Raw genomic sequence first — 23,785 nt, forward strand, 5'->3', positions numbered from 1 at the left:
TTATACCTTTATTGTAGAGGCTTTCTGTGGAATCTTGAAGAAAGTAAGATTTTTCTCTGACACACATGGTCAGAATACTGAATATATTGAATAATAAATATCAATAAATGCTCATATAATAAATAACATTTCTTAATTTTGCATATTGAAGGGGTCATATGATGTTGCTAAAAAGAACATTATTTTGTGTAATGAAATGTGTTTATGCGGTTTAAGGTTCAAAAAAGACATTATTTTCCACATACTGTACATTATTGTTTCTCTTCTATGTACCTGCCTTTCTGAAACACGTAGATTTTTACAAAGCTCATCGTTCTGAAAAGCGAGGGGTGCTCTGATTGGCCAGCTATCACGTGCGCTGTGATTGGCCGAATGGCTCAAGCGTGTGACGGAAATGTTACGCCCCTTTTATAATGTGATGCGTGTCCCGGTGCTAAGTGACAAAAGCAACATTTGTTGCATCCAGTATGGACATAATTACTGATTATAATGACTTATACTGTCTTTTTACGCGTTGCGTTGCATCGTGCCACGTAAACATAAAACCATATCTGCATTTGTGATCAGAGAAACGACAAACAACAAGCACTACTCTACACTGCCCAAAACTTGCGTTTGAATCATCAGTGGCAAATTCTTTAAATATGAAAATGTACTTACAGGCTGTTAGTCAGTGCCAGGCTGTCCTTGCAAAGTTGGAATTGCCCCACTTTATAGAAACAGCCTTTGTGTGTAGACGGCATTGTAGGCTACACTTCCAGGTTCAGGAAACTGTCCTCCGTAAAAAATGTGCTGCACACACTTGAATATTTGGTTTGAACTGTTCTGGAACTGCGTTATAAATACAACTTAACCTCTGATTTGTAGTTGTGTCCTCTTTTGGAAGGCCAAACAAAGTAGTTTCACTTTCACAATGAAACACAGTGTCTCCACAACATGGCGGCAGCAGCAACAACAATACTACAGCGAGAATCAAAGTAACGCTTCCTTTCTATGCGTGAACATTTGAACGGTGTTATGCAAATCTTCCCACATGGTGACGTAGACATGTGGGGCATGTTTGAACGAGGTGTTTTAGGAGGGCGTGGACAACTCTTAACTTTTATAAAGAATAACTCTTTGGGTTTGAGACTTTAGTCTTTGCAACTTTAGGGATCTTATCTATTCACCAAGAGCTTGTTACACTACAAAGAGAAAGGAAAACTTGAAATTGTAAAACAGCACACATGACAACAGCAACAACAAATGCTTAGAAATGTTTCATTATTATATATTATTATTAACTATTGGATTCAATCATTTTATCAACTTGTTTTCCTTTAACTAGCAAAGGTTTTGTAACTATTTTTTTTGTTGATTTGTTTTAGTTTTAATTGAAATGAGCTTATGCACCCCAGTTTTTAAATTAATATTGCCAAAATTATTCATAATGAGAGATTTACATTTTTTAAAAGCCTGGTAATTTTGACTGAGAACATCAAATTAGGTAAAAGATTTTCAACACAGCGCAAAGGTTAAGTCGTTATTTATTTTAATTCTGCTAAATGTTAACACAAACTACTCTGTAATCTTCAATTTAATGTCTGATAGTTTATTTCACTGAATATTTCTAGACAAGCAAAGTTGCAACCAGTGAGCAAAATTTATGAATATACTGAATACATTTAGATAATAATAATAATAAAAAAAATAATTGAAGAATAACCTGAGGTTTGCATGAAATAAAAAGTTCATGTTATTGTATTTGACAGTCCAGTTCAAATCTCTAATAAGAGAGCCATGGCACAGCTGCTTCTTGGTGATGCAACTGTTACAAAACAAATTTAAAATTTAACACAAATTTTGAAATTACAAAGTCATCAAATATTATTTTGTTATTTGATGAATAATTGTTTTTTTTATTTATTATATATTGTATGTATTATAAGCCTGTGTGTTTTTCTGTATTTTTATTTGTATAGTCCTTATTTAAATTTGCATTTTGTTTACAATAAACAGATTTGCTTAGATTATTCAAACAAGGACTTGATAAGAATGTGAATCCTCATCAATATTTGTGCAGTCAAGGTTAAAAGGTCAAATCTCACGGTATGAGATCAAAAGTTGTGCCAGATATGAAGAACAGAAGAGTTTGGTGTTTATGGTGTCTTTAATAATTTTTTTTTTATTCTTTGTTTGTGTTGACTTTTTTCTTTTTTGTTTGTTTTTTATTATTGTAGTTAATAAATAAAAATAATAGTTCACATGAAATATTACACATGAAATAGAGACATTACAGATAACACTTCAAAATTTTTTTGCTTCTACATAACATGCTATATTTAACCAGTGGGTGGTACTTGCTTGGAAAGCTGCTCCTTGTTGTGAAATGATCTGTGTGCGTCACCTTTCAGAAACTGGGAGTACAGCTGAATTTATTCCCACTTGTTTGCACTTTGGTTGCTGGCACACACATAAGCTTGAGACTAATAGAGAGGGCACTGTCCTTGGTACACCAGTCTCCAGATTACATAAACAATCTCTAAAATAAAGAAATACAAATATTTATAACCTGTTTAGCAGGAAGTGGGAAGAAATACACCTCACTAATTATCAAGTCCGTTATTGAATCACCAAGTTGGAGGTGTAGAGTCATTAAAAAAGCTTTCCTCACCCCAGATTATTCCAAATACACTTGCGAGAACTCACACCCTCTCAAACATACTGTACTAAATGACATGTGTCTTTGTCCATGCATGACACAGTCTCACTCTTTTTCAGAACTTGGTTTTAGGGCTCTTGATAAAAATTCAAAAATAGCTATTACAAACTGAAAAATTTAGCACATTTCTGCAGATTTCATGCACATTTTTAATGGTTTGATGTTCTGTCCCATGATATAGCAGTTTTTTTCTGCAGATCATGTCATGTTATGTCACACCTTAAACGGTCAACAACTGAAAGTGATTATAAGTAATTTTATGCAAATGCTGTAATGTCTGCATTATTCATTTACTGTGTGCACTTTTATTTTTTAATCTACAAATTATACTAAGCATTTAATTATTATTTTTTTGGATGGAATGCAAAAAAAATGTTAAATAATATTTTGATTATTATATTATAATATAAATATAATTTAATCTTACATTCAAACCCTCACTTATTCATTTATTTATATACATACTTGTTTAAAGTTTATAATAGCTTTCAAGTATAACAATATTTTTATAATGCATTTTAATTTAAGTGCAAAGGTTAAGTCACTGAAATAAATCATGACTGTCTGATTAAGGATTCATAGTCTTTCAATGTGACCTTAATTTCATTTCATTTTATTTCATTTCATTTCTTGTTTGTAGAGATGTTTGAGGAACAAGGTTTAAAAGACATTGAAATAAATAATAACTGTCTGATTACAAAAAAAAAAAAAAAAAGTTTCCATGACTTTTAATGTGACCTTCATTTATTTTATTTTATTTTATTTTATTTGATTTTATTTTATATTATTATTTCACTTCATATTAAAGTTTTATTGGACTTTTAATGTGATCTTTGTTTTAATATTTTGCAATGCATAGAATTCCCAAGTGTCATAACTTGAGTGATAAATGCAGCTTGTTTGTCCAAAGTAATCTTTGCAAATAAATAAATAAATACAATAAAAAGTGACTTAAATGAATCACTGTCCACTTACTTTGTTACACAATACAAGAGGAAATCGATCCCTAATATCCAACTCTTCATACCAGTTGCCTCAGACTTTCCTTCCCTTGGTGTGGTAGGACAGGGAGGAGACAGAGGTGTATAAAAGTGCGCACTTGTGTGATGAGATCAGAGGACGAGTTCTCTGCGCATGTGCCGGACTGCTCAGGATGCTGCTGTCGCTACTGCCGCCGCTGCTGCTGCTGCTGCTGCAATGGTCGATCACAAGTGGAGCCACCGATCCGTAAGAACCTTTATGATTATTATCTTCCCAAAAACAAGATAACAAGAAGGTCCGCAGGTCGAGGACCAGACGAATGTCTTCCACAACTACAGTAGACGCTGATGAAAAGTTTAGGACAACTGCACTTTTGTGTTCTCACAGGCAACACACTGTAAACATTTTATTTTTAGATTTACGGTAAAAACGGACTGTAAGAGAGACACAGTGGCGATGTTGCAAGCATTACGACTAGCATTTTCGTGACCGTATTTTATATTAAAGAATATTAAAATATGCCATTTTAGCTATTAAATCTGGGAGTTAAAGCAATATTGACCTATCCAATAACTCAATAACAACATAAAGACAACACAGTGTTACCCATACAAACACAAAACACCAGCAGTAACACACATAACGCTAAATAATGCTAAACTAAAAACTGAAAATACAAAATAGAATCAATTATTAAGGTTTGTGCAGGAAATTCTGGGGACTGCTTCCAATAAATTACAAAGTTTTACCTTTTATGAGTTTACTAAAAAAGTACAATATAATATATAACTACACTACTGGTTCAAAGTTTGGAATAGTTATTTATTTTTATGTTTTTCAAAAAAAAAAAAAAAAAAAAAATGTGAAGTATTATTAATGCCATTTATTCCTGTGATGAAAAGCTGAATTTTCAGCTTCATTTCTTGACCAGGGTTCAGGTCACACATTCCTTCAGAAATCTCTCTATGTCACATGATCCTTCAGAAATCATTCTAATATGCTGATTTGCTGCTCAGGCAACATTTCTTTCTTTTTAAGCATTTAATACATCTGTTCGGCAATATCACATTAACTTTATCAAACGTGCCATTTGTTATGTCACAGAAGACTCTATTTCCAATAAATGCTGTTCTTTTGAACTTTCTATTCATCTAAGAATCCAGAAAAAATGCATCATGTTTTTACACAACAAATATTGATAAGTAAAATCTGTCTAGAACTTTGATAAGAACTATTTTTAATAATTGAGCATCAGTAATAATTCATACAAATTGAGCAGCATCCGCATGTTAGAACGATTTCTGAAGTATCATGTGACACTGAAGACTGGAGTAATGATGCTGAAAATTAAGCTTGGTATCACTGGAATAAATTACATTTTAAAATATATTCAAATAAAAACATTTATTTTAAATTGTAATATTATTTCATTACTGTTTTTACAGAAATTGATCAAATATGCAGCCTTTGTAACTTGCAGACTTCTTTCAAAAACATTAAAAATCTTAATTATTCCAAACTGTTTAATAGCAGTCAAAAGTAAAATATACACATTTATTATTTATATTTGTTTAGATTTTATTGTAATGCAACATTATATGTATTGTCTGGTTAAATATAATATATTTTTCGTTTTAATTCTGAGGTAATTCATAGTGTCACATTTATACTGCACCAGCCACTTACACAAGGTTTATTTTTACACTGCAAGTGCAGCCATCCATAAAGACACCCCATGAACTTCCAGGCACAGTTACAGAAATTCCAAGTCACTTCCTCAACTGTGCATTCACCCAAAACAACCCCAGGATTATACAACACCAAGCTAATGGAATGCTTTTAAAAAGATTTTATTGTCATTGTAGGTTTATGCAAGTCTCTATTTTTTTGTTTTTTGTCTTCTTTTAGCATATACCTGGTGACAGTCTCTTCCCAGGTGGTGGGTGGCAAGACAGAGACTCTGTGTGCACAGATCCACGAGCCCAAAGAACCACTTTCTATAGTGGTAACTTTGAGGACTGATGATCGCAATCTGACCATTCTACAACAGGGCTCCATTAAAAAGGATTTCTACAAATGTGTCCCTTTTAAGGTCAGTATACTCAGGATAGCTTAACAGAATAGAGAGTAAATCAACTGTACTTACAGTACATTACAGTACAGTACAGTACAGTACAGCGGTGTATCTTGTAATGCTATGGAGGTCATGGCCCTTTCCTACATCATGTCTGTACAACACTTATAAATGTACATTAAGGTTAAAGCAGTTAAAATACAATTAAAGTGTAAGTAAAGCCCTAAAACCTGCATTTATTCATTCATTTTGCATATATGTTTTAATACTGAATTGTTCAGCGGTCCCTGCAGTCTTGATGTTGCTTTCAAACCTATAGTCTGCAGTCTGTAAGTGGAGTTACACGCTCAATATTTTCTTGATTTGTATTTTCAAGTCCCTGTAGTCACTGTAGAGTCTGTGGCATCCATCGATGTTGCAATCCAAGGGGCAAAAACATCCCTGAACAAAACCACTAAGATCCTCATAAATCCCCCCCAAAATCTTCTTTTCATCCAATCAGACAAGCCTATCTACAAGCCTGGACAAACAAGTAATTCTTCTCTTTGTAAATTATTCCGAAATAGTTTAAGCTGTCAGTACTAATTTGTTCTTATTAATATAAGCCTGTGAGTCTTTCTGAATTGCATACTTTATGCGTAAATATTCTTTCTCAAAATCTCTCTTCACCAGTTAAATTTCGCATTGTGTCTCTGGATTCCAATTTCTTGCCTCGCAACCAAGTGGTAAATTTTATTTCATTTCATTTTCAGTTGAATTGCTGGCAAAATACATTATTGTTCTTTTGACCTAACTAAAATGATTTTCTTCTGTCTTTCTTTTGCAGTTTCAAACTGTAGAACTCCGGGTAAAATCCTTCAAGCAGCCATGATCTGTTCATTGTTTTGTTACTTTACTTAAATGCAGGTTGATTCCACTGTAGGCCTTTTTCATTATGTGCCACCGCTTGTTTAGGACCCTTCTTCAAACAAATCGCATTGGTCAGTGGTTGAATCAGACCACAAGGAGTGGCATTTTGGATCTGTCCCACTCCAGGTCTCCAGAAGCTGCTCAGGGTTTCTACACGATCACTGCTTGGGATGCTAAGAAAACCAACAAATATCACCACAGCTTTGAAATTAAAGAATATGGTCAGAAACAGGCTTCAACATTTGTCACTTCCAATACTGATGAACCTTTTAAAGTGTACCATTGGTTTTTTTATGTAACCCTTTTTTTTTCTACATGCATCTTTTAGTTCTGCCAAAATATTGGAGTGAACATCGATTTTTCCATCCATTTTTAACCTTCCAGGACAAAGAGGTCACTCTGAAAGTTTGTGCAAAGTAAGATTTTTTTTTTTTTACAAATAATAATTTCTTTGCAGATAAATGAGGTGCATACCTGTGTTTCAGTGATATGTTCAGCCTGATGAAATACTTTTTTCACTCTCTTTAGATACACATATGGCAAGCCTGTACTGGGGTCTGGTGAATGGGAAGTGTGTAGCCAGAGCTATGGTTACTATTGGCGGAGACCTTCCCCTGACATGATTAACATATGCAAGAAATATTCAATGACGGTGCGTTACTCTCTGCACACACAAAACTGTTACCCTTTGGGCTTATAATCCTAAAAGCACTGTACTAATTAGCATTTATCCTCTTAAACATCTTTAAATATCATAAGGTCCCAATTACAAGAAATAGCAATGAGCTGATATTACTGTATTGTATTATTCAATATTACACCTAAAGTGTATATATTTTAGGCAACTTCCATAATGCTGGTTGGTGCTTTCGGCAGTACACTTCAAGTTAAAGTGTTAACGTAAAGGTTAAAGTCTTAAACCATATTTCAGAGAAAATAGAAGTAATTAAGATGTACTTCAGTCCCACTAAGTGGGTAAAAATAATAAAAAAATAATAATTTAAACTATAAAACATTCATCATTTCATTTAGTTGCAATTAACATGCACTTAAGTGTCCAAAAAACATTACATTCAGTTTGCACTTAAGTATATCTTAATTCCAAATAAGTTGGGACGCTGTGTAAAAAATGTAGGTAAAAACAGAATTATATTAACTTTTTTTTTTTTTTTTTTTTTTTTTTTTTACTTTTTACATAGAATCCCAGCTTTTTGGAATTAGGGTTATATAAAGTAAATTTATATATTTCTGTAATAAGTACTCCCTTAAAATGACATGTATGCCAAAGTGTACCTTTTCACAATTTCCATATTACAACATATTTAAGAAGTCTAAATAATCATTTTCTTTTCATTCGTTATCATTCAGACTGATAAGACTGGCTGTGGTCTGGTGGTAAATATGACTGAGTTTGGCTTGACTTTGCCAGCAGGGTCTTTGCAAGTGAATTGTAATGTGGAAGAGTCTGGAAACAGGTGAGAGTGTAGAACAAACGGCCGTTGTTCATTTTTATTCTCCAAAATAGAGTAATGAAACATGTGTTTTGTTCCTCCAGGGATAACTATGCAGGGTTCTACCTCAGCTCAGTTGACCAGTGATTATGTCTATGTTAACTTTGAGGACACACCAGATACATACAGGCCTGGCATGGTCTTTAAGGGAAAGGTAACAGCTAGCTGGAAGTCATTAGCTTTGCTACTAATTATAGAGCAAATGCTCTAAAAGTAACTCTACAGTACACGTGTGTTTTTATAACCATCTTTATAAAAACTTCATAACTGTATATTATTTTTGTCCGACTTTGTAAAATGCAGCATTAATAAACAACCTGTTTAGCAGTTAGCATAGCCATATTGTGTGTACAGGAATAATTTTCTCTTTTTATTTTTATTTTTTAACAGTTTGTGGTCACTAACTCCCAGTCCAGGCCAATGAAAAATGAGTCAGTGATTGTATATGCACATTATGATGATAAAATGATCAATGTGACACTGAAGACAGACATCAATGGTACTGCCCGCTTCTCCTTCAACACTTTGGATTGGTCAGAAAAACCTGTGCAATTACAGGTTGGTGGGGTTTTTGTTTTCTAACATGATGTTTATGTATATAATTCATGTATAGATTTTCATCCTTTTTTTTTTATTAGGTCTATCATAAGGGAGGTATAGAACGGACTGATTTTGAGGCTTTTAGATATTATCCATCAGGCTATCACTACATAAGACCCTTTCACTCCAAAAGTAAAAGTTTCCTGATGTTGACGAATGCTCCAGAGAAGCTCAGCTGTAACAGTGATGCAACAGTGACGGCCAGTTACATCATCCAGGGCAGTGCCCTCAAAACAGGCCAGAAAACCTTGGATTTCTTCTACATTGTACGTTTAACACTGACACTCTTTTTTATTTGTCCATCAATTGCTTGGTCATTTGTTTCAACCAGCTCTTTGACCTTTATGATGTATAACTTATAAATATAATTGTATTTAATGTTCATTTTCCCAATTGTTACATTTCGATTAATGACCTCTTATATTTGATTTAAAAACACTAAAAAATTGAATAGCATTGTTAAAAGTAATTTTTAAGCAAATATTTCAAATTAAGGTCAGTTTTTCATAATGTACTGTATATTACAATGTTATAATATAACTTAAATTTTTTTTTATAGTTTATTTAGACAAAATAGTCCAGACTTTTATATTGACCATTTATTGCTGCCATAATATGAAAATAGTTAGCAGAACTGGACAAAAATTGTAATATTTGTGGTTTCCCACATTTTTTTTGGTAGAGACAACTGAAATTTTTAAATTCTATTATCACGAAAGAAAAAGATAATGAAAAAAATCACAATGGTAGTGAAGCTGTAGAACATAGAATTACATCAGTTGTCAAACAGTAATTATCTACTTGGACTCCAGGTCTTGTCCAGAGGCAGCATGGCTCAAAATGGTCGTTTGTCTGTGAGTGTGAACTCTGGGAGAGGGTACACAGCTCTTTTTCATTAGCAATCACTTTGTTGTCTTATTGCCTAAGAATGTTTATATTGTCTTTGCACATTGTGCTTCAGCATGCACCTTTCTTGTTTCCACAAATGCTCTCTCTCTTTCATAAAAGAAATCTAGAGGAGAACTGACATTCTCATTGAAGAGCATGGCAGCTCTGACTCCATACGCTCAGGTGGTGGTTTACACAGTTCTTCCCAGTGGAGAAGCTGTAGCAGACAGTATGAAACTTCCCCATGAAGAATGTTTGCCAAACAAGGTCAGAAAATCCCACATGAAATCTCATTTTAGAACTCAATGTTTTATCATTAATGTGTGATGAGAGCGTGTCTGTTCTTTTACAGGTGTCCTTAAAGTTCTCGTCTCCCACCGCACTACCTGGAGAGAGGACATCTCTTAACCTGAAAGCCAGCCCTGGCTCCTTGTGCTCCGTGCGGGCCATTGATCAGAGTGTGCTGCTGTTGAGACCAGAGGCCGAGCTGGATGCAGCCTCTGTATGTTAAACCATAATGTACATTACAACTAGAACTAGTTGATAAGCTTTATTTAAAGAGATGGGTCAGGGACGTGGCACTATATATATCAAATTTGATTCATTTTCAAAAATTTTCATAATAAGCATGTTTTTAATTTTTCGATTAAAATTAATTTAGATAATTTTTTGGGAGTAAAAAAGAACTAAAAATGTGAGTGATACAACTGTCCCAATATTGAAGAAGAAAAAAAGCCTCATTAAAAGAATAAAAGTGTATAATAAGAAACTTTTAAGAAGTAGGTTCACCGTAATCTTTTATATCATTTAATATTATAACAAATAATAATAATAATAAAAAAAAACTACATGTATTTTTTTAAATAATAGAAATAAAAATAGAAATAAATAATGCAACATTTTATTATTTGAAAAAAAATTATACAATGCTTCACTGCTTATTAATATTTTAAAGACAAACTCATGTGGTGTCAGGAAAATGGTTATTAATTTTTACTTGGTGGATAAACCACATGACATAGTATATATATATATATATATATACTCATATATATATATATATATATATCTATATATATATATATATATATATAAAACAATATTTTAATATTTAAAAAATATTTTAACAAAAATATTGCTTCACTGCTTATTAATATTTTTAAAAACTGAATTCATATGGTGTATCAAAAATATGTTATTAATTTTTACTTGGTGGATACACTACATGCCATTTTTTTAGAATCATTAAATTGAAACATTTTTTTGAAAATTATATAAAATGTTTTTTTTTAACCACATGAAACATATATGAATACAAAAAGGGTACCCTAACCCTAACCCTAACCATTTTCTTAGAACCTGAAACGTGTATGTAATAAAGTAGATTTTTATATTATTTATTAATTTATTATGGACACACACCAATTAAATGTTCTTTATTTATTATTTTTTTATTATTATTAGGTAATTGCCTTGTCACTGGTATGGATCAATATCTGTTATTACTCTACAGGTCCTACAAATGTTACCAGTCCAGATTTTGTCAGGTTACCCATACAACATTGAGGAGTGGGATCCTAACCCCTGCCGAAATCCCTGGGAGATAATCCCTTTTGCTGAACCTGCAAGGCGCAAGCGCTCTCGCTTCTATTACCCTTACTACGACAACAAAAATGATGTCTACAACATCTTTAGAGTAAGATACACAAAATGTCCCATTTCTTATTTCAGAGATCCTCCAGTGTCATTGAGTGTCACTGAGTCTCACTGTACACTTTTTATCTTACACACAGTAACATACTGTAACACTTACTTCTTCCTATTTCTTATTTCAGAGTTACTACAGTGTCTTTTGTTGTAGCTGCTGTTGTTTGTCGTTATTATGAGACAATGTTCAGGGAATGTAAGTAACTTCATTTTTTTTAGGATTTGGAAATGCCATTTTTTATCTGATTGCATTTACAAACTATCAATTCAAACAGCTGCTGTGGACAATGCTCGGATGGGATGTAGACTTGGCCGGGCCAGAGATAGGGTTTGGTTCAAAAGTATCAAACCCTCCTCAGAAGATCCGCAAATTCTTTCCAGAAACCTGGATATGGGATCTTATACCTGTGGGGTATGTATCTTGCACCATGGCACTACTGTATATACTGTATACATTACAGTCCTTTTTAATTATGCAGAAAAAATATTTTAATATAAAAAAAAAAAAAAATTTATTCACCAGGAGATCAGGATCTGTGGATGTCACAAAGATTGTCCCTGACACCATCACTAAATGGGCAGCAGGAGCTTTCTGCACATCCCCTGTCGGGTTAGGAGTGGCCCCCAAGACTGATCTCACTGCTTTCAAGCCCTTCTTTGTGAGCCTCACCCTCCCCTACTCTCTTATCCGTGAGGAGACGTTCACTCTCAAAGCTTCTGTATTCAACTACCTCCCCAAATGTATCATGGTGAGGCCCCTTAATGTGTTTACTTGTTTGTCCTGGATCGGTTTTGCAAGTGTTTGTAGTAAAAGCATTTTTCCTGTAGACTGCCACTGTACAAACCTCTCTCTTTTAATAAAGGTGAAGGTCACGCTGGCAGACTCACTGCAGTTCACAGCTCAGCCGTGTAGAGGCTGCACATACACTCAATGTGTTTGTTCTGAAGAGAGCAAAACCTTCCAGTGGATTATTACACCGTCTGCACTAGGTAAGCCATATGAGCAAAAACAATCATAAATGTCATTTTTATTTCAATTTCATTCCCTAAATGGAAACGCTTATTTTATGTTTGATCATGTTTGTACCAGGACGTGGTATAACACTTATAATAAGAATGTCTTAAAGTCCGTTCATCCAAAAATTTAAATTCTGTCATCATTTACTCACCCTCATGTTGTTCCAAACCTGTATGGGTACCTTTTTTCTTCTGTAACTTAACTTTCTTCTGCAACCACTGTCACTGGTGTGTGTGTTTTACAGGAAAGGTGAACATTACAGTGCGCGCTGAGGCGGTGCAGAGCCGAGAACTGTGTGGCAACGAAGTGGTGACTTTGCCGGACAAAGGCAGAATTGATACTGTGATGCAGAGCGTTCTGGTGGAGGTACGTTTTACTGTCTATCTATCTGTCTGTCTCTCTATCTATCTGTCTGTCTCTCTATCTATCTATCTATCTATCTATCTATCATCTATCTATCTATCTATCTATCTATCTATCTATCTATCTATCTATCTCTCTATCTATCTATCTATCTATCTATCTATCTATCTCTCTATCTATCTATCTATCTATCTATCTATCTATCTGTCTATCTGTCTGTCTGTCTGTCTGTCTGTCTGTCTGTCTGTCTGTCTGTCTATAAATTTGCTTTTTGTTTTGTTTTGCTTTAAAAACACAATTAAAACAGTTATTACCCATATATTTCTCAGGCAGAGGGAACTAAGCAGTCAATCACTCAGAATGAACTCATCTGCTTAACAGGTTAGTGGCATTACAGTGCATTGTGTTGTCTATTAAAAGAAGAATTTATATTTGAATTATTCTGACTTTAATAGAAGTTAACCACTGTAACATGCTGTCAGTTACCACTGCCATAGATAATATTTATCTATAATAATATAAATAATAATAATATTTTGAGCTTTAATTTGTTAAAATGAGCAAAAATCCTTTATACAGTAATGCACACGTTATTGCATTGGATAAATGTAAAAACAACAACAACAACAACAAAAAACATTTCAGAAAGGTTTCAAAAAAATTATTTAAAAAACTGTAGTGTTTACAAGAAATGGAGAAAATTATTGTCTGTAGTAAAGTACAGCATGACCACGTTTTAAACATGACGTTTTTTCTCTATTCCATTAGACAGTCCACAGGAAAACATCAGTCTCTCTCACTCTACCCAATGTTTTTGTCAAGGATTCTGCCAAAAGCTTCGTCACTGTTCTGGGTGAGCCTAAAGACATGCTGGGCATATGTACATAATACACATGATATTCTCTATAATATAAGTATATCTCTATAATAAGTATTTATATTTTAAATACTCTGTAATCAGTAGAATTGCTCTTATTGGGTAGTTTTCAGTTTTATTTAATCATAGTGATGCTTATATTACTCTGGTCCGTAGGTGATCTGATGGGTCGTGCTCTGAGGAACATCGGTGATCTGCTGGCAATGCCGTACGGCTGTGGAGAGCAAAACATGCTACGTTTTGCCCCCAATATCTACATTCTTCAATACCTGGAGAGCACCGGGCAACTCACTCCTCAGATTAAAGACAGAGCCATAACCTTCTTGGAGAGCGGTGAGGAAAAACCATTATGAAATAGAAGATAAAATGCAAATTCATTTAAAAGATTTTACTGGAATAGAAAGCAAAAATACTGATTATAAAATTTGTGTTTGCATGTTTGTTTTAATAAGAAAATGTCTAATAAATTTACAAACAATGAGTATTTTTTTAGCTTTTTTTTTTTCAAGTTGTATATCATAAAGCATTTAAAAAATTTTACTGTCTCGTGTTGCAGGCTATCAGAGAGAGCTGACATACAAGCACTATGACGGATCTTACAGTGCTTTTGGGAATAGTGATCCTTCTGGTAACACCTGGTGAGTCTGGTACAGATACTTAGCTTAGGGGTTACTGTGTGGATTCTGGCTTCCCATATCTGAATTTAACAGCTTCGGTTAAGAAGTTGTTTTTGGAATGGGGAAGACCTAGTCATGGACATGGACTAAGACATCGACTTTGCACAGGAAACATCCTGAAAACTCTTTAAGGCAGAGTTACCAAATTATGGGTATTTGAAAGCGATTCCTTTTGTTTCCTCAGGCTAACTGCGTTTGTGATGAAGAGTTTTGGTGGGGCAAGGCAGTATATATTTATAGATCAGAATAACATCGATCAGGCAAAGGAATGGCTGGGGCAACAGCAACAGGAGAACGGCTGCTTCGCCTCTGTTGGGAGACTCTTCCACATTGATATGATGGTGAGAACAGGAGAGTCATGCTCAGGTGTCTTACATGCTGCTGAAAAAAAAAAATATTACACCAGCATAAAGTCCCAGCTGGTTTACTGTGGGCTACATTGCTGGTCAAAAAGTTTGGAATAATTAAGATGTTTTAAAAGTGAAGAAAATGTTTTTGATAAAAACGGTTATTTTAAATTGTAATGATATTGCACATAATTATTTAGTTTTTTTTTTTTTTTACTGTATTATTGATTAAATAAGTGCAGCCTTGGTGAGCAAAAGTGTCTTCTTTCAAAGCATAAAAAAATCTTAATTTTTCAAACTTTTGACCAGTATTGTCAAGGACGGAAGCTTTTAGGATGGAATTTTTTCTGATTGACCAGGCTGCAAGGCCAGCTAAACCGGCTGAAACCAGCCAAATTAGCTGTTCTTTTTCAGCAGGGATATTTTGGCCAGCTAATAACAAACCCCCCTCCCTCAAGGTTTCATTTGATAGGTCTTGACAGCTCACATGAACTGAACATTGGTATCTGCAGGGCTTTTCTTTTGTTGTGTGCAGGAGGGCATATTGTATAACCATGTTTTATACAACAAGACTGTCTTGGGAGGCAGGTGAAGAATATCCATAGATTTCACAGATAGACTTCTTCTTAATTTTTTAGGACTATAGTGAGCTCATGTTCCTCTGTGCTTTCATATTATTGTTCTTTCCCTAGTGTTCTTTTATTGAACAAAATGTATGAAAAATGATTAAATAAAATAAATAGATATTTTGATTTGTTTTCAAGATTATGCAAGGTTATATAGGATAATATGACATGTTTTCTTAATTTATCTCATTGGGAAAATAATTTTAACATCAAGTTAAGCATAACTTTAACATTTTTAGTGATGTTTATTATTAAAAGACACTATATAAACCATATACTATGTATTATTTAAAAACTGAGGAAAACATTACATTAAAAATGGAGAAATAAATAGCAAAAACAGTTTTAGAAAACAGAAATGTTAAAATTTAAACAGTATGTAATGGTAATGTTAATGGTAGAAAAGTTAGATGAGATGTGAAGCTGTCTCAGCGTTGAGTGGGATGAGGAGATGATTGCAGGGAGAACTAATGGATCAGAGTCATTTATGGATTTCACACTCTGAAAATTTCTGGTAGATGTCAATAAATTGAGGAGATTGAAGTGCTGAGGGTGGGAAGGATCTTTGATGATGCTTTTCCTCTCGCAGGGTGGCGTCAGCAATGAAGTCACTCTCTCTGCATACATCACTGCTGCACTGCTGGAGTTAGGCGTCCAGAGAACTGTGAGTAAAACCCTCTTTATGGCTCCTAAGAGATGGTCACGGACAGCTCAGTATAGATTATGTGTCTAATGAAGGAAGCAAACACTCGTTAAGTCTCTTGTGTGCTCTGTGGATCCCATGGTGGTGAGAAGCCTTACATGTCTGAGGGAATCTTCCAGTGACATCACCAACACTTATGTGACCGCCTTGCTGTCCTACACATTCACTCTTGCTGGAGATGAACAGATGAGACAGAACCTCATCTCCAACCTGGACAACCAGGCCAGGAGAGAAGGTACCATTCAGCTTTAGATTAAATAAGATAAATAACGATTCTAAAATACTCATCTTTAATGATGTGCAAAATTGATATTTTCCAAAAAGATGTATATATTTTTCATTCATATATATATAACATTATATTAAATAGAAAGGCTCCAATCGTTTATCTTTATTCATTTATATTTTGTTTTTGCAAAATTAAATAATTGGCTTTTAATTAAATAATTTACCTCAATTAATTCAATTTTCAATTCAAATCAGAATTTATTTCTATAGTACGGAGCCCCACACATGTCAGCTGAAGAAAAAATAGATATTGTGGCCATGATTAAAGACTCTGTTCCCACAACTTACCACATTTGGCCACCTTTTAAAAATTTGTTCTCACATTTTATTCATTTGTTCCCTCGTTTTAGTTAAATTGTGGTCATATCGTACCAATTAGTTCCCATGTTATAATTTAGTTATATTCTGGACACAATTGATCTAAACCGAGGAAATGAATTCATAATTTGCAGCCATAACATTTTTTTTTCCTCTGCATGTCATGTCTGGGACTCTGTAGTATAGCACTTAAAAATAAAATAAAAAAACCTACCTAAAAAGAAAGTCAATAAGGCACAAACTACTGTATATAGTTATTGTGCTGCAGAGGAGAAAACCCAGAAAAAAATATAAGAAATATAAAAATACTATTTAAAAAAAAATCAAATTAGATACATTAACTTTTTTTTTTTTAACTCTTTTTGTTGTTGTTGTTGAAGTTTTTTTTATTATAGTTATTATTTTTTGTGTACCCCCCAATACCAATTTTCCTGGACCCCAGTTTGAAAACCCCTGATCTAGATTATCCTGCTGCTTTTAATAAAAAAAAACACAATCACTCGTTATTTCAGGTGTTGGACGATATTGGACTCTGGCTAATAATGTGCAACCGACGGGCTCTCTGGAGGTAGAGACGAGTGCCTACGTGTTGCTGGCGCTGCTCTCGGGACCCACACTGCCTAGATTTGGACTGAACTACTCTGCTGGCATAGTGCACTGGCTAAGCAAGCAGCAGAACGCGTATGGAGGCTTCTCCTCTACACAGGTAATGTTATTTATCTCATGCAGCTTTTTTAGACCCCAATGCATTTTATCATTATTGACTGAACAGTGGTGTCGCTCCCTCTCTCTGAGAACAGGACACTGTAGTAGCACTCCAGGCCCTCGCTAAGTACAGTGCTGCCATCTACAATCCAGAAGGATCCATTACCGTAACCGTGACCTCCCCCTCAGGCCAGAAGAACCAGTTCACCGTGAACCAGAACAACCGGCTGCTTTACCAGGAGAAACGGTTGCAGGAAGTTACTGGCACATACAAGCTGAGGGCAGAAGGCAAAGGCTGTGTGTTTGTGCAGGTCTGTGAGCTGCCTCTTTTGATGCACATCCAAGGAATAGTTCATCTAGAAATGAAAGTTTTCATCATTTACTCACCCTCATGTCATCCCAAACCTGTATGACTTTCTTTCTTCTATGGATCACAGAAGGAAGTCATAAGGATTTGGAATTACATAAGGATGAGTATACTGCATGATGACTACTTGAATTTATAAAAGTGATATAAATCACTGTGTCTTTGACATCATTCTGTTTTTTTATCTCTCAGTTTGCCTTGCACTACAATATCCCGCCTCCTCCAGACTCTTTGGCCTTCAAAATCAGTGCAAATACTGGGGTTTGCAAAAACACAACAAACCCAGCTTTTCCACTAACCACCACTGTAAGGTGAGACATCCCCTGTGTTAATAAAATATTTACCCAAAAAAATAAAAAATAATTCTGTAATTTAATCACTATCGTGTCCTTGCAAACCTGTATGACTTTGTCTCTCCTGTGAAACAAAAATGAGATATTTTTAAAGAATCTTTACACAGCTCTTTTCCATTCAAAAAAGTGATCTAACAAGTAAAAAAACAAACAAACCTAAAACGCTATAAAAGTATTTAACTAGTCATTTTAATACTACAAACTAGCAAAAATGATCATCAGTTTTTAATCAGATGTTTAAAAAAAACAAAACAATAATAAATATTAAATATATATACTATTGTTCAAAGATTTGGGGTAAGACTTTTTTTGTTGAAAGAAATTAATACTTTTACTCAGCAAGGATGCATTGCATTGCTCAAATCACAGTAAAGAGATTATAAAGGTTACAAAAAAAAAATAAACATAAAAAAATGCTGTTCTTTTGATATTTCTATTCATCATAGAATCCAGAGTATCACAGTTTTGACTAAAACTTTAAGAAGCACAAACGTTTTCAACATAAATATTAATAAGAAATGTTTCTTGAGCTACGAATCAGCATATTAGAATGATTTCTGAAGGATCATGTGACACTAAAGACTGGAGTAATGATGCAAAAAATTCAGCTTTGCCAAAACTGGAATAAACTGCATTTAAATCAAAAATAAAACATTGTAGTAATCATTAATGATTTTGCTGTATTTTTGATTAAATTAAAAAAAAAAAAAAAAAAACTTTGATTGGTAATGTCCATAAAAATTAACATTCAAATGTATGTAGAGAAGTCCTGCAGACAGCTGTAACAAATTCTACTTGCAATGATATTGCTAAATGAATTAGTAACATACCCACTTGACTTTATAAAGAAAGAATGAATGAAGATTTTATGGCTTAATAGACTCTTTGTTGTCTGTCAGACTGCATACACAACAATGTGTGGTTGTGAACCCTGTTTGTGATTGTTGGAGCAATTGTGTGACAGGTATAACGGCACACGAATGGAGACCAACATGGTGATCATTAACGTCAGGTTCCTGTCTGGGTTTAAGCCGGATGAGACATCTCTGCAGGCTGTGAGTGACACTTGAAGGGCTCTGGTCCTCTTTTGATCTCAAGTTGTGCAGCCAGCGTTTGATTGGTTCTCATTCGCTCCTCTGTCTCCACAGCTGAGGGAAGACCCCACCATCAAACGTGTGGATCTGGATGAGGATCGTGTCATTTTCTATTTGGATAGTGTAAATGTTTTATTCAAATTTATGTTGTTTTATTCAAATACCTTGAGGGGTTCAAATTATTTTTGGGACGGGTCACTGATATTTTGACATTAAAATAATAAACTGATAAACTGATAAACTGAGCTGGTTTACTTGAACAAGAAGCTCAAAAATGAAATCTGACTGAAAATGTACTCAGTCTCTGGCCAACCAAGATGAGTTTGCTTCTTCATCGGAACAGATTTGGAGAAATTCAGCATTACATCACTTGGATGTAAGTGATGTAAGACACCAACAATGGATCCTCTGCAGTGAATGGGTGCCGTCAGAATGAGAGTCCAAACAGTGATAAAAACATCACAATAATCCACACGACTCTAGTCCATCAAATAATGTCTTGTGAAGTGAAAAGGTGCGTGTTTGTAAGAAACAAATGCATCAAGGCATTTTAACTTTAAATTGTCTTTTCTGGCCAAAATGCGAGTCCATAATCCATAATAACACTTCCGCTGCTGTCCTCTCACATCAAAATCCGATGACATATTTGTTTAGAACTTTTTTCAATTTAAAATAATTCTTGATTTGTGTATTTTAGCTAGAAGCAAAAGTAAAAAAAAAATGTAATGTGTATTACTTCTGGATGTTTTTATCACTGTTTGGATCCACATTCTGACGGCACCCATTCACTGCAGAGGATCCTACATTTCTCCAAAACTGTTCCTATGAAAGAACAAACTCATCTACATCTTGGATAGCACAAGACTGAGTACATTTTAAGCTAATTTTCATTTTTTAAAGCATTCCCATATGTCCATACCCTATAGAAAATAAATCGCTCTGTAATCATAATGTAATAACTTTCTCTTCCATTCCAGCTGAAAAAGAATCAGGTGAAGTCCATCAGCCTGCAGCTCGTGCAGGAAGTACAGGTGCAGAACCTGAAACCAGCTGTAGTGATCGTCTATGACTACTACAAGATCAGTATGTGTTTATTCATCACTCTGAAAAATCTGAAAGAAAATACAATATAGGGTTTTTATTATAAACCCATCTAAATATAATAAATAAATCATAACAAAAAAATGGGAAAATCTATTTCCATTTGAATGTTTAAGAATTTCATTATTTATAAATCTTAGTGACATCATGATATAAGCATTGCATAATTGTGCTTTACGACCCTGTATTTAATCTTTCCATAATGCATTTTCATTTTATTGAGACAAGCTCAACAGTATAGTGCACGAAAAAACTAGGTTGTGTTTCTATTCCTCCAGGTGAATTGTCTGTGATTGACTACACCTCCCCATGTGCATAAACACTACTGTAAGTACTGTAATTGTTGAATTTTAAAACTCAATAAAACCCCATCATAGATTTGAATAACTGTACTCTTAAATGTGAATTCCCTAATACATAAAGACATTTACATGTTATATTAAAAATGCTCTTTTGAACGTTCTATTCATAAAAGAATCCTAAAAAAAAAAAAAAAAAAAATCAACATCATTTTCAACATTGATAATAATGAGATTTTTTTTCTTGAGCACCAAATCAGCATTTTAAAATGATGACAGTTATGAATGTTATATTATGATATAAATAGATATATGTTATGTTGCTCGATAAAAGGTTGATTGACATTATTTTTCAGGCGATGATCTGAAGTGCTAATGGCTAAAGAACTGTACACTGGAATATATGGGGAGACGGATTTAATACCGACACTTTTTCTGTTTTCTATCACTTATACTGTTTTCTTAAATCAAAAATAATGCATTCCTGCATTCTGCACTTTAGTTGCTATTAAATGATTTGTTTAATAAACAATTGCTGCATCAGAAACATTAGTGTCCTGTGATTATTTATTAACTAGATTTATTATTATTGTACATATTCAAATGTCTGGATCTTAAAAGACTGAGCTACACCTAATATTATTGCATATTAGTCAAGTATATAATCCTAATTTCAAGTTTTAAAACTTTCCAAGCCCAATTATGTATTTTGAAAAAAAAGAAAAAAAAGGTGCACACATCTGCCAATTGCAGATGTTTACAATAGTACTGTATGACAGTTTTCCTGTCTGTAATCCAAAATATCACATTTCAAAGCACGTGATATTTTAGTAGAAGTACAACCGGTATGTTGGTGTGGATAGATTCAACTCTTCTACTGGTTCATTTTATCGGCAACACATGAAAGCTGCTTTCAGACTTTTTGTTTGCTGTTGTAACACCCAATAATATCTTTATACTGTTTCCCCCTTGAGCGTTTAAAAGTAGCACAGTCAAAAACGGTCTCCAAACCACTCAGATGCTTGATATCTCTGTTTAGCAAAAATAATTCATCTTTTAAAACGCCTGTTAACTTCAGTAATATCATGTTAGAATGCTAATTCAAAATATTCTCCTACTGCTGCCCACTGAAGCGGTGTCAGTTTCACAGCGTTCCAGGAATTACCAAATAATTTCAGTAAATGATCTCAACAAATTGCATCAGCAAACAACTGACTTCAGAGAGACTAAAGCGTACAGTACACCCCAAACAGTTCAACATGTATTGCCTACATATTGCTCAAAGACTTAACTGATACTCACTAACTTCTCAGTTTGAATTTTAAAGAGATTTTTAGGGCTGCCTTTCGGCTGTATATTTAGTAATAACCATTATTTGAAAGGCAGTTTTCCCATATTTAGTGTTGAAATTATCAGAAATTTCAAGTTAAAATAATGTCTTTGAAATAGTTTTAGGGCTACCATACAGCAAATTGCTCCATATTTAGTAAAAACCACTATTTGAAAGTAGTTTTCACCTAATATCTAGCGTTAAAATGATCATCAGTTCCAAGACAAAATATAAAAGCGAGAAAACATGCATTTTGTTAAACGTGCGCAAAAACAACTTTTTTTTCTTCAAGGTCTTAAATTGGAGCAGAAAGCCTTAAATTTCTAAATAATTTATTAAGTTAAATGTTGCATGCACTGAAAAAAAAAAAGTATGGATGTTTTCCAATACAAATATCTAAACATCCTTAAATTAAAATACATTTACTTGAGATGTTTTCTGAGAATTTGAATAGAATCAAATGAGTTTATGCTTAAAACAAGAATAAAAATCTGATATGTATTAAAACTCATTTTCCCTTTGAACTAAGTTCATTTTTCTGAGCCCATTTGGTGTTTGTTCTTATTTTAATCGCAAACTCATACTTCATCTTGATCAGTTTCTCAGAAAACAAGATTTCTTATGTCATTTTGCTTCTAAAGTAAATTTAGCTTGATTTAAGAAAATTTAGACGTTTGCATTTACTTTCATAAAACCTGCAGAGACCCTGAACAGAACCAAGACAACTGAACTGTGTGTAAACACACCCTCAAAGAGTATGAAATATTTTAACTATGAAAATACTGAGTATTTTCACACACTGTCAATAGCATATTGTACTTCTAAAATATGGCTTTAAGTAATTAAGTGTTTCAAGGTTAATTTATTAAACTGTTTAACTAGGGTGTTGTCCAACCAAAACAACCTTGGTCTCCTAACTTTTGGGTCAACCTTATCGTAGCCCTTCTTAGCAGTAGCCTTTAATTTAGCATGCTGCTCTCTTGTCTGGTGTCATGAAAACAACACAGTAGCTATGATGCAAGACTTCTGCTTGCGTTGCAGTGTTAATTACAGCAGTGAGGGTTACTTGCCCTTTTACATCTGAAGTCTGACTTTAGTTGTGACCTCTGAGCTACAGTCTTTTCTGCATGTCCATGTTTATGTGTTAGCATGGATTATAATTAGGCAAATAAACACAAAAACACCATAAATAAGGAAAACCGTGAGTGTATTTATGTTCAACATTCTACAACACTGTTTTCACCTAGTTCTGTGATAGTACTCATGACATCTTACACGCATAATGAAGACTAATTATTCATGTTGATTTAAATTCTCTGTAGATTTCATTTCAACATACAGTTTGGTTTCGGGAGAAAGCAGAACACGTTGGTCATTTTTGACAGTGTCATAGCTGTAACATCGCTAACCATAAATAAACACTTTATTTTCCCCAAAGGCCTGTAAAACATCAATAATACTTGAACAGCTAGTTAACCCTTTGAATGGCTTCTTAAATTGTATTAAAGCAGTATCAGACTGATTTAAATAGGTCACCTTTTTTGTTTAATTACAAGTACGTGTTTGTTCACAATCTCTTAAAACAGTAAAACCCACTATGTATCACATGAAATAAAGGTGCGGTCACATTTATTGTTGCTCTGTGAACTTTTGCAGGCGAAATCCAGTAATTTCGATAGGCATCCACATGTTCTGAAATTCCGTGTGATGGCGAAAGATTTCCCTGCCCAGATTTCGCAACAGGTTCAGCTGGTCATGTGAGTTCAGCCAACATAAAGCTGCTGTAATAATCAAGTTATATCAATAGGCAGCCATGTATTTGGGAATTTCGCTGAACTTTTTTTTTTTTTTTTTTTTTTTGCCTGTGTAATTTTCACAAAATTTTCACTAATTTACTGTTGTTCTGTGAAATTTCGCAATCTGGAATTTCGATGATGACAAAAAAATG

General features: G+C 33.9%; 1 pseudogene; it reads left to right on the forward strand.

Moving 5' to 3' along the window:
- Positions 1-3,799: 3,799 nt before the first annotated feature.
- On the forward strand, positions 3,800-21,054 carry LOC109103525 (annotated as a pseudogene).
- Positions 21,055-23,785: the final 2,731 nt, after the last annotated feature.

The sequence above is a fragment of the Cyprinus carpio genome, chromosome A15, assembly GCF_018340385.1.
Source record: "Cyprinus carpio isolate SPL01 chromosome A15, ASM1834038v1, whole genome shotgun sequence".
In the NCBI taxonomy this organism is placed as follows: domain Eukaryota; kingdom Metazoa; phylum Chordata; class Actinopteri; order Cypriniformes; family Cyprinidae; genus Cyprinus; species Cyprinus carpio.